Source organism: Felis catus, chromosome B3 (genome assembly GCF_018350175.1).
Source record: "Felis catus isolate Fca126 chromosome B3, F.catus_Fca126_mat1.0, whole genome shotgun sequence".
NCBI classification, from domain to species: domain Eukaryota; kingdom Metazoa; phylum Chordata; class Mammalia; order Carnivora; family Felidae; genus Felis; species Felis catus.
The window spans coordinates 26,203,321-26,215,594 of NC_058373.1; the positions used below are offsets into that span (position 1 = coordinate 26,203,321).

At 35.9% G+C, this 12,274-nt stretch overlaps 2 protein-coding genes across 4 annotated transcripts in view; one reads left to right on the forward strand and one right to left on the reverse strand.

Moving 5' to 3' along the window:
* Positions 1-12,274, reverse strand: part of GABRB3 (gamma-aminobutyric acid type A receptor subunit beta3) — a 466,981-nt gene that overhangs the window by 431,525 nt on the left and 23,182 nt on the right. The window lies entirely within an intron of this gene.
* Positions 1-12,274, forward strand: part of GABRA5 (gamma-aminobutyric acid type A receptor subunit alpha5) — an 84,957-nt gene that overhangs the window by 39,422 nt on the left and 33,261 nt on the right. The window lies entirely within an intron of this gene.

Consider the following 12,274-nt stretch of genomic DNA (forward strand, 5'->3'; position numbering starts at 1 on the left):
AATTTAAGCATTTACAGCTCTAAATTTCATTTTGAGGACTGCCTTTGTTGCATGTCATAAGTTTTGGTATGCTGTGTTTTTTATTTCCATTCATCTCAAAGATGTGTTCTTATTTCTCTTGTGATTTAGTTTAGATTCATTTGTTATTTAGGAATGTGTTGTTTAACTTCCACATGGGGTGAAATTTTCATATTTCCTTCTGTTACTAATTTTTAGGTTTATCATTATGATCACAAGAAATTCTTTGTATGATTTCAATATGTTTAAATTTATTGAAACTTGTTTTGTGACTGAACACATGGTCTATCCTGAATCACGTTCCATGTGCTCTTTAAAAAAAAAAAAAAGTATATTCTGCTGTTGTTGGATGGAGTGTTCTATATATGGCTGTTTGGTTTCATTGGTTTATAGTGTCTTCTGTTTCAGTCTTCTGTTTTCTGGTCAATACTCTGTCCAGTTTTCCTAACCATTATTGAAAGTGATGTATTGAAGTGAGGATCATCTATGTGTATACTTTCTATAAATTCTTGATAGTTTGAGCCTTCTATCATTGTATAGTGTCTTTCTTTGTCTTTTATAACAAATTTGGTCTTAAAGTTCTCTTTTTATTATGGTTTGAATAGAATGTCTTTTTTTATGTTTTCATTTTCAATTTATCATATTGTCTGCTGTTGCAGACAGCATAGTTCATATTTCTTTATTGATTCTATGAGTCTCTTGCTGTTAATTGAAGTTTTACTCCATTTATATTTAATATAATTACTGACAAGAAAGGACTTTGCCTTTTTTCTGTTTGCTTTCTGTATGTCTTATTTCTTTTTTATTTCTTAATTCTTTTATTACTATTTTCTTTTGTGTTCAATTCATTTTTCCCTAGTGTACTATTTTAATTCTCTCACATTTCTCTTACTGTATATATTTTTAATTATTTTCTTAGAGGTTACTCTGGATTTAAATTAACATCCAAATTCATGACAATCACGTTTGAATTAATACCAACTTAGTTTCAGTGATATATATAAACTTTGCTCATATAGCTTTGTTCCTTTATATTTCTACTGTAACAAATTAGATCTTTTAATATAATGTGGTCACAAACATAGATTTATAATTCTCATGTTATAAATTTGTCTTTTAAATCATATAGGATAAGAGAGGGGTTATAACCAAAAATATAATAATCCTGGCATTTGTATTTATGTATGTTATTAAAACTTGGAACAATGCCCAAAAAATGAAAACTCTCTTAGTCTTTGCAGCTAAGTTCTGTGTGTGTTGGGCACTCCTTCATTACTTAGGCAGTTTACAACTTCCATAGCTTTCATGTCTTGCTTGTGCAATGCCTTTAGGTCAGCTGAAGATGAGAATTTAGTCTTCTTGGGTCTTTTCTAAACATGCATCCAATCCTGGGCATGCACACATTTTTCTAGATTCTCTGGAATATGTGGAGCTTTCCAGCCCTTACTTCCCCAAGAGTTTCTTTCCCTAGCCTCTCCTTCCAAGATTTTTCAGTCTGTCTTTTGCTTGCCCAGCTGTATACATTGCACCATGGCTGCAGTGAATATATTTGTATTTAAATGTTTTGAACAAATGATCCCTTAGAGGACACCCCAGCCCTGGAAATCTCTGAGTCATTCCTTCAGCAATCCACCTTCTGCTCCTCTTACCAGCAACCAGCAAGAATGCATGCTGTGATTTTCAAGGCCACTGCAGAGCTAGAAAATGGGGACTGGTAACAGAATAAGTTCAAATACCAAAGAGCTTGCTCACTAAAATTCAGGTATTATTTTTCTTCATTAAGTATTCTCCTGGCTGTTGTAAGTTCTTTATTAGATTCTAGTTTTCTAAAAAAAAAAAAAAATATGCTGACAGTTTTTGTCACCTTACTCATTGCATTTGTGCATGTTCCTTAATTCACTACTTTTGATGATGTCACTTTTACTTCTTTCCTAGAATTTTTAAAACAACTATCATGTGTCAGGCATTGTATTACATATTTATATTCAGGGCTTAAAACAGCACTGTATAATAAACTTTATAATCCCTTTTAGATGATAGTTTATGCCCAAGATAGTTGAGTAACACAATAAGTACATGGAGACTGAGATGAGAGTTGAAGGGTCTGTTTGATTCCACTGCCTCTTCTATCTGCTTTCTCCTCCATTATGGTATTTTTGGCCTTATACTTTATTATTAAAGACATACTTGAGTTTTATTTTGAGAAAGGAACTTCTTTGCATATTTGTGCTCTTCCTTTTTTGCAACGTTTTTATTGTTCAGGCTTGTCTTTATTTTTTTATATTTGATCTAGTAAGAAGGATTATTGCTGGACATGTGAATACATATAAAAATTTAAACAGAATATTTATATGCTCACATTAATTATTACAGAGCCTTCCTAAGAAATATGAGTATTAAGAATAGATACCAGCCATATTAATCAAAATATATCAATAAAGTTTGTCCCCTTTTGATAAAAAATATGCTAACTTTGCAAAATTATCTCACATATGCTAGTTTTCCCAACATAAATGAGAATTGCTGACATCTTATTTCCAACAATTGAAGAGGAATGCAAAGTTTAGAGAGAATTTTTAGTCCAGTATAATTACAATGGTTGGTCTCATGGATGTTCCTATTACATCAAGAGTACAAAATAAGGGGCACCTGGGTAGCTCAGTTTGTTAAGTGTCCAACTCCTGATTTCGGCTCAGGTCATGATCTCATGTTTCATGAGGTCAAGCCTCAGCGCAGAGCCTGCTGGGACTTCTCTGTCTCCCTGTCTCTGCCCCTCCCCACTTGGGCTCTCTCTGTCTCTCAAAATTGAATAAACATTAACAAACAGAGTAGAAAATGAACAATGAACTGACTAATGAAATCTGTAACTCAAGCTTGAAGTAAGTTGTAGAAGTTGGATCTATTGCTAAAAAGGAAACATTTATTATGTTATCTCAATAACAGATTTTTTTGAAAGGATGAAACTCTACAATTGTATAAACCAGAACATTCATCATTTTAGTGTATTCTTATTTGACCTTTCAGGTAATTCTCTAAATTCTGCTTTTTACAAGGTTGTTCTTCACTGAATTTAAATTCTATTACATTTTAAGCAGGTCACTTTTAGCTCTCCACTAGCTACTTCCCATTCCCATACTTCACCAACCACTTGCAAATTTGGTATCTCATCCGTTTTTGATCACAGGCAAAAACCCTGCCTGTGATTTGTGTAGGGGCAGGGTTAGTGCTAAGGTGAAGATCCCTTAGGAGTTTGGCTACCCAGGACAAGCACAATGTCCCAGCCATGAAAGCAACTAGGCTTGCAGTTTTGGTCTAGACCAAATCCAGTTGCAGTAGGCCTACAACTATCACAGAAGGGACCAGTACACACTGTACAGTTAGTAAAAAGTCAAGGAAATGGATGAGCCTGCCAATCACCTTGGGCTTCCAAAATAACTTGTTCCCAGCTTGACAATGTTTAGATTTTAAAATTTCAGTTTTTATATAGTTGGCTGAACTTTAGAATACATTTTTCTCCACTAGAGTGTATTATGCTAAGCGAAATAAGTCAGTCAGAGAAAGACAAATATCATATGATTTCACTCATATGTAGAATTTAATAAACAAAACAGATGAACATAGGATAAGGGAAGGAAAAATAAAGTAAAAACAGAGAGGGAGACAAACCATAAGGGACTTTTAAATACAGAGAATAAAAAGAGGGTGTTGGTGGGAGATGGGCTAAATGGGTGATGAGCATTGAGTAGGGCACTTGTACAGATGAACTCTGGGTGTCATATGTAAGTGAAGAATCACTGGGCTCTACTCCTGAAACCAATACCACACTGTATGTTAATATGTTAACTAATTTGAATTTAAATATATAAATTATTTTTTAAAAAGGAAGGAAAGTGGAAGATACCAATATGTCAGTTAACAATGTCCTGCCTCTCCACTCCAAAAACACACTTTGTTGCCTGCCCTGGTAGGAGAGATGGATCCTGTAAACATTTCTCTTTTGCCAACTGACATAACGTTAAGTTTTGTTAATAAAACGTGCTGAAGGGGGGAAAAACAAAGAATACCTTTTTCCTAAACACATTACTGTAAATTGTGGCTAGGTTCCCAAGAACTGGTAATTCCTAACTAACCAACCAACAGTATGCATGGTGCATCATGTTAGTAGTGATTGTTTATAAGAAGACCAGTGCTTTCTTGCATTCTTTTATTTGATGAAAAATTTGCAGTTTTTTTTTTTTTGAAGGCAGGCATACATTGGAGAAAGTTCTAGTGGGACAGGGTTTTGGCATCAGGAAGATATCAAAGGAAAATTTCTGAAGGAGAAATAGCGCTATCTGTATTCCTATCACTAGTGACTTATTAAATGTATATAACTTATAATTATATATATATACTATATATACATATTTGTATTAATAAAAATATCAATTTTCTGTAATTGAATGCATGAACAGACCTCTCTTCATTTGCTAATCTAGAGGTGAGTCAAATATAGGAAGAGGAGGCATATATACCCCTCAGAGCTGGGCTTCCTTTCAGACACCCCCTCACAGCAGAAAAGATGCTTCTCACATGCAGTATAAATATACAGTTCCATCAACTTTGAGGATGTAACTTAGCTATAGAGCAGGAAGAACTCTCTAGCAGCATCCCTACTAAAGGGTTAAAGGGTCCCTCACAGCCCCACACCAGAGGCAGCACGATGAGGCTACGGTACAAGATGTAAAGATGCTGCCGGCAGGAATGCCAGGTGAGTAGCATTATCTTTGCTCCATCTCCAAACCCTGAAGCCTTTCATAAGGGAACAGCTATGGTAAATATAAAGTTATCTACAGTAAGCATTCATCTGTTCTTTACAAAGACTCACTGGGCTAGAAAAGTATAACGACCAATTTGCGCCTTATTTCTTTCCCGTAACACCAATCATTAGAACTATTTAATTCTAAGAGTCCCCAAATAAATTTAATATATTGCCTGAGAGTCACTGTAACATCTTTCTAGAGAAGTTATGTTTCCACTGAGTGAATATAACTCATGTACATGGTGTACAGTTCAAAAACTGACCAAGCCAGGACATTTTGCATGAAATGCTGTTTTATTGTCAAGGTCTGAGTTTTCATTGTAGCAAGCACTTTGTGAGATGTTTATATATTGGCTAATATTACCAAATTTATTTTTTAACATTGGAAAATTGTTTTAAGATATACATGGGAGGGTGCCAGGGTGGCTTAGTTGGTAAGCATCTGACTCTTAATTTCAGCTGAGGTCATGATCTCACAGTTTGGGAGACTGAGCCCTGTGTCAGGCTCTGCGCTGACAGGGTGGAGACTGCTTGGGATTCTTCATCTCCCTCTCTCTCTGCCCCTCCCCTACTTGCATAGGTTCTCTCTCTCTCTCTCTCTCTTTCTCTCTCTCTCTCAAAATAAATAAAGTTTTTTTAAAAAACAAAATATACATGGGGTTGCTGTTCAGCACACTAACGACTGGTTATTTGATTAGTAATACTATTTATTTGGTGAGGGGGTGACTACTATATTTATTTCCTATTGCCACTGTAACAAATTACCACAAATATAATGCCTTAAGACAATTTATATTTATTATTCACTGCTCTGGATACCAAAAGTATAAAACAGGTTTTACACGGCTAAAATCAAGCTTTTGGCAAGACTGTGTTTCTTTCAGATTCTCTAGGGAAGAATATATTTTTCCTTTTCCAGCTTCTAGAAGATGTGTGCCTTCCTTGGCCCATGGCTCATCACTCCTTCCATAATCACATCTTTCTCTGATTCTGATTCTGTTTCCTTCTTATAAGTAGTCCTGTGATTACATTGGGCTCACCTGGAATACCCAGGATAATCTCCCCATCTCAAAAGCTTTAATACCATCCATCTGAAAAGTTCCTTTGGTAGGTAGGAAGGATTAGGACAGGACCACCTTGGTTATTATTTTGCCTACCACAATCTGTGTTCTGGTCCCCTTCAAAACTCATGTATGTCTGACATGCAAAATAATTAACCCCATCCCAATATCTCCAAAATTCAAAATTCGTTACAGCTGTTAAATTAAAGTCCATAATCTCACCCAAATCCTGCCAGTTCAAAAGTTCCAAATCTGAGTTATCTAAATCAGCTATAAAAGAGGATCTGGGTATGATCTACTCTGAGTGCAATTCCTTCCCATCTATGAATTTGTGGAACTCAAGAAACAAGTTTCTGTTCCCAAGATCAAATGGCTGGACAGGCGTATAACAATTACAGATATTCCCATTTGAAAGAGGAGAAAATGTCAGGAAAAAATGAAGCACTATTCCCTCTCTCTGTCCTTTTCAGTACAAATTGGCGGTGTTTCTGCTGGTATAAAATTCTCAGAAGTCTTGTGGGTTCCCTATGTGTGTCTCAAGAATTCACACCATTAGATAAGAGGTTCCTACATAAATCTTTCGTTAATAATCTAGTCTTTATTCCTGGCTTTTGTTTACATGATTAAGGGGACTCAGGAGTCACACACCTAATCTCAAAGAGCCTACTGTGTGACTGCATACTCTGACCTTTTGACACTTTTGAGGCTTTAGCAAAAGGTCGCCCAGCCACACCCTAGTCTTTATTTTAAGAGCATTCTTTCCTGATAGTGAATCTCCTAATTATAGCATCTTTTGCAACCCAGATAATCTGAGAATTTCCCAAATCATCAAGTCCTGGTCCCCTTTTTGTTGTCAGTTCTTCCCTCAACCTATCTTTTCCTTCTCATGTTTTACTATAAGCAAGAGGAAGAAAACAGGACACAACTTCAACACTTTGCTTGGAAATTTCATCTAAATATCCAAATTCATCATTGTATCAGTCTCCTATGACTGCTGTAATAAATTACCACTAACTTGGTGGATTAAAACAGCACACATTTATTCTTTTATGCTTCTGGAGCCATAAATCTGAAATCTGTGTCAAAGGGCAAAATCAAGGTGTCAGGGCCATATTTCCTCTAGAGGTTCTAGGGAAGAATCCATTTTCTTGCCTTTTCTAGTTTGTAGAGCTGCATACCTTGCATTCCTTGTCTCAGGGCATCTTCCTACATCTTCAAAGCCCGAAGCAAATAGCACCCTCTGCTTTCATGCATCACCTATATTTTTCTATGTATGTTGTAATCTACTTTTACTTTTCTCGTGTAAGAATCCTTGTGACTGCATTTAGTGCCCACCTGGATAATCTCCCCATCTCTGGACCCTTAACTTACATCACATCTACAAAGACCCTTTTTCCATGTAAGATAGTGTTTACAACTTCCCAGAATTAGGATCTGATATCTTTGGGGGTCATTATTTAGCCTACTACGATTGCTTGTAAGTTTTGCTTTCCACATAATTATAAATATAAATCAGCTAAGTTTTCTGTCACTATATAAGAAAGATCTCATTTCTTCCAGTTAGTTTCCAATAGCATGTTCCTCATTTCCTTTTGAGTCTTTGTCTGCAAGATCTTTGATGTCCATATTCCTATCAACAGTGTCTTTATGACCATGTATTGTCAGTTTTCTCTGCCATGCACCTCACTTCCTTGCAGGTCTTCAGCACAGAATAATTAACATCCATGTTTCAATTAGCAATCTGTTCAAGGAAGGAAAGTTTTATGTATTGTAAATCTCTATATGAATTTCAGCATCTGCCTACTGCCCAATTCCAAACTTATTTTCACACTTTTAGGTATTTGTTACAGTAGTACCTCACTTATAAGTACAAAACTTTGCATTATTTTCCTATTGATGCTGTAACAAATTATCACAAATTTACTGGCTAAAACACAAGTAATTCATTTCCCGATAGTTCTGGAAGTCAGAAGTCCAAAAGGGTCTTACAAGGTTAAAACAAGTTATAGGTAGGTTTGCATTCTTTCTGATTTCTCTAGGCGAGAATCTGTTCTTTGCCTCTTCCAGCTTCTAGAAGCCACCTGCATTCCTGAGTTCATGGCCACAGACTCTGACCTCTGCTTCTGCCATCACATCTCCTTTTCACATCACATCTCCTGATACTCCTGCCTCCCTCTCAAAATAACCCTTGTGATTATACTGGGCTTATATGGATAAACCAGGATATTCTCCCCTGTCCCAAGGGCCTTAATTTAATATATCTGCAAAGTTCCTTTGCCATTTAAAGTAATGTATCTATAGGTTTGGGGGTTTGAGGGGTAAGGACATGGGCATCTCTGTAGGACCATTTTTCTGCCTACCACCACCACATCTTCTATTGCACTGATGCAGTGTTTTCATATAAATGAAAACGCTCAAATCTGAAGAGAATATTGGGTGGGAAGCTAGAGACTAACCCCTTTTTCACACTTAAGTATTTTTTTTCTCAGAGAGTAAAAACAACTGTTATTATGTCTCTTTTTCAAATGGGAAGACTGGACCAGAGAAGTTAGGCAGTTTTACAAAGGTAAAACAGTTAATGGCAAAGCTACTCTAGAATTTCACTGTTTTAACCATTTAAAGTTCTCTCCACTGTGACCTGCCCCTGGTCAAGCAGAGAATTCTTTAGTGAGTTTAGGACCCTAAACCCTTGATTAGGATGATATAAATCCAAGTTGAAGCAAATATTTTAACTCACAAAATGTCATTTCTTGACCCTAAAATTAAAATGTTGTTGAAAATTGGGATGCTTGTTTCAATAAGTTAATGCTTGAATGTCTTAACAGAGATTAGGAGCAAAATAGAAATTTGACCTCTGGGGCAGGAGTGTGGAAATGCTGGATTTTTGGATCTACCAGTAGTTTAGAGAAGTTTTTCTGTAAGGCATATTTCTTAACCTTTTGGGCTTCATTTCCTTCAACTGAAAAGTGAAGGTTTCTGGTAGGTAGTCTGACTCCTTTGAGCTAGGACAATCCATTATTCCATAGAGTGCTTTGATCTCAATTCTATATGAAGGAGGTTGGTTATACATCAAGGTACTCTATATTTCAGAGACCCCATCAATGGAAGGCTCGCTCTTACCTAGAGATATATATTTTTTTTGTATTATGAAAGCATAGGCCATTTTTGAAATGTTTAAAGGGATAAAAAATTTAAATGTTGTTCCCCTACTGAGGCTGAAACATTTACTTAGGGGATTTAGCTGAATAATGCGTTCATCCTTTAGAAGAAAGACACTATCATATATTTTTCCAGTGTTTGGAACTCTAATCCTAAGGAAGTCTGTTAAAATGGGGGAACAATCCATGAGGCTTTAATGATAGCATTTATTGAGATAGCAATTGTAGAATTACCATCTTTTTATATATTTTTTTATTTTTTTTATTTTTGACTGGAATTACTTCTTCTTTAACATATTCTTCTTTTTAGATTCAGCTAAATTCTGTCCACATGTCTCTGCCCACCATCACTACACCCTCCACTTTTCCAGCTATATGCTGAAAGCAGACTCCTTGGTGTACAATCCTTATCATCTTTTTTATATATTTTTTTATTTTTATATTTTTTTATTTTTATATTTTTTACTGGGATTATTTCTTCTTTAACATATTCTTCTTTTTAGATTCAGCTAAATTCTGTCCACATGTCTCTGCCCACCATCACTACATCCTCCACTTTTCCAGCTATATCCTGAAAGCAGACTCCTCGGTGTACAATCCTTATCATCTTTAAATGTCAGTGCAGTGGTTTTCAGAAGGTAGGCAGCTCTCAGGACCAAGGAACCAGAATAAAGCAGGACAGAAGATGCTGTCTTTAGTAAGAGTTGAGACCACTATGGCAAAAAGAAAGGCTTCTCATACCTCATAAATACAGGGTGTTGGCCAAGAATGAAGGAAGACATTGAGGAGAAGGGAAAAATCCAGGAGTGAGCAGTGTTTCCAAGGTGGGAGGTCAGTTCTCTCTGAGGGGATCTTCTCTGAGAAGTAGGAGCAAACAATAGAAATGCCAGGTGGTGGTGCCTCCAGTGGCCATTGACATAGAAACAAAGTACCACCACAAAGCACAGAAGGAAGAGAAATTAACTCTGATTCACCACACTGTCAAAAAACCAACAGATCTGGCTTCAAGTCAGCCTCCAGACCCAGTGGGCAATAAAGTGTTTCTTGGGGGACAGAAGTTCAGTTATGTAAGCTGGCAGACGTGGCAGTATCTGGAGGGAAGATTCTGCCCTGGAGAGACCATCTCCACATCAGCCTGATGATGGGAGTGGGACCATAAAGTTGCCAATATTGTATGTGTAGGGGGCAACTTGACTGCAGAACTGGATCTGCTGGTTCAAGTCTGTAGTACCTGTGGCCGGGCTAGGATGGCCAGAATCACCTGAAGCATCCCCACTTCCACTCCACTCCACACTACGCCAACTATCTGAGCCCAGGGTCTTCCTTACACCTAAAATATTTGAACAGAGGCTGTAGACCAGCACAGAATCTCCAAATCAAAGCTGTTCTCCTCCAAGCTCCTACAGCACAGTTATTTCTTGTGCTTATTTTTGCATTCATTGCTTTGTACCTGGCATTGTAGCTTTATATACACTTTCTATTTTCTCACTAAAAAATTTGCTTCTGAAGAAAATTCTAGATTTTCTGAATTCAGTGTGAATTTATTCTCTAAAACATATTTGACTCATTTAAGTTCTCTGTCCCTCTATTTGCTTTACCTTAAAAATTTCTTAAATTCGCTAAAAACCAAATGAAGTTAACATTATTTTCTTTTGTGCTGACTGAAGGCTTTCCTCACAGGCTGTGATTGTTAAGTCATAATTTTCTTAATTCTAGTAAGTAAATACTTACCTTATCCACTTCATAGTCTCTAATAATAGTCCTCATACATAGTTTATGCTTGAAGAAGTCCATTGCAGATTACTTATCATGTAAAACAATCTAAAAGTCTAACAATAGCTAGTTAGTTTAATATATATACATTATTATATTATTTATTATTATACATAATTGATTTAATATGAAACATATGCGTATATGTGTATATATGTTATACATACACATATGTATGTGTAATATGAAATATATATTACATATGCATAATATGAAATATATTATATATGTACATTTGTATATATGTTATATGTGTATAATATATATAGTTATATATTCTATATTTACACACGTACATATAGTCCAGACATCTGCATCCTATAATTATATAGTTCATCTTTCAAAGTAATCATTATGTACAGATCTTCATGTGGGAAATAACCTGTTCTAATGTTAGATATACAAAAGACAAGAATGAAAGAAAATACATGTACATGTACAGGGGCACCCGAATGGCTCAGTAGGTTAAGCATCTGACTTCAGCTCAGGTCATGATCTCACTGTTTGTGAGTTCGAGCCCCACATTGGGCTCTGCACTGACAGCATGGAGCCTGCTTGGAATTTTCTATCTCTCTCTCTCTCTGCCCCTCCTACGCCCCCCTCAAAATAAATAAACTTAAAAAAGTTTTTTTAATATGTAGAAAAAATTTACCAAGTGAAATTACAAGTGAAATGATACCTACTTGTAGTTTTCTCCTTTAAAATTCTTTTGTATATTTCCATTCCTTCTATGAACATATACCACATATCATTTTAAATACCATCTCCCTGCCTGCATGTCATACTTTGATGATGTGTTCTCATCTATGTGCACTCACACCATCTAAAAGTCACTCCATCTTTGGGGGAATGGCCCCTCAAACCAAAGACAGCAGAGGATTTCTTCTCTTTGATCAGCACAGACCTTTCTTGCACTAACACATAAATTTGTCTCATTCACAGTATACATACATTGACTTCTTTGTCTGTAATCATTAACTATGAGTTAGGTACTCAGAGCAGAAGGCTAATCTGTTTTAACAGGAGGAAGTAGTGAAGGTAAAAATGAATGTTTTTACATTTTTATTTTCACTCTGGGCACAAAGGCAAGATCTGGACTCAATATAAGAGGGAAGGACCAATGGTGCTAATATCTTGTTGAATTATTATTTGTCTAAAAATATAACTATAACATTTGTTTAAAGGTGAATATTTTATATTTTTATTTCATTCTATATAATTTAATTTCATTTTAAATGGTAGAAGAAGAAATTTAAGAAACAGAAGATTAACTCATTAATGAAATTTAGATTCACTATCTAATTAGTAAAGTCTGTAGGGAAATAAAAGCACAACAATATGGCAATTTTGGAATTGTACAGAACCCATTCCTACTTAGTGTGTGGTGGACGTGCTGTCAGGAAGCCACTGCAGTCAGAGGCTTGGGCTTAAATCATTACTCCCTGACTTCATAGCTCTGCATC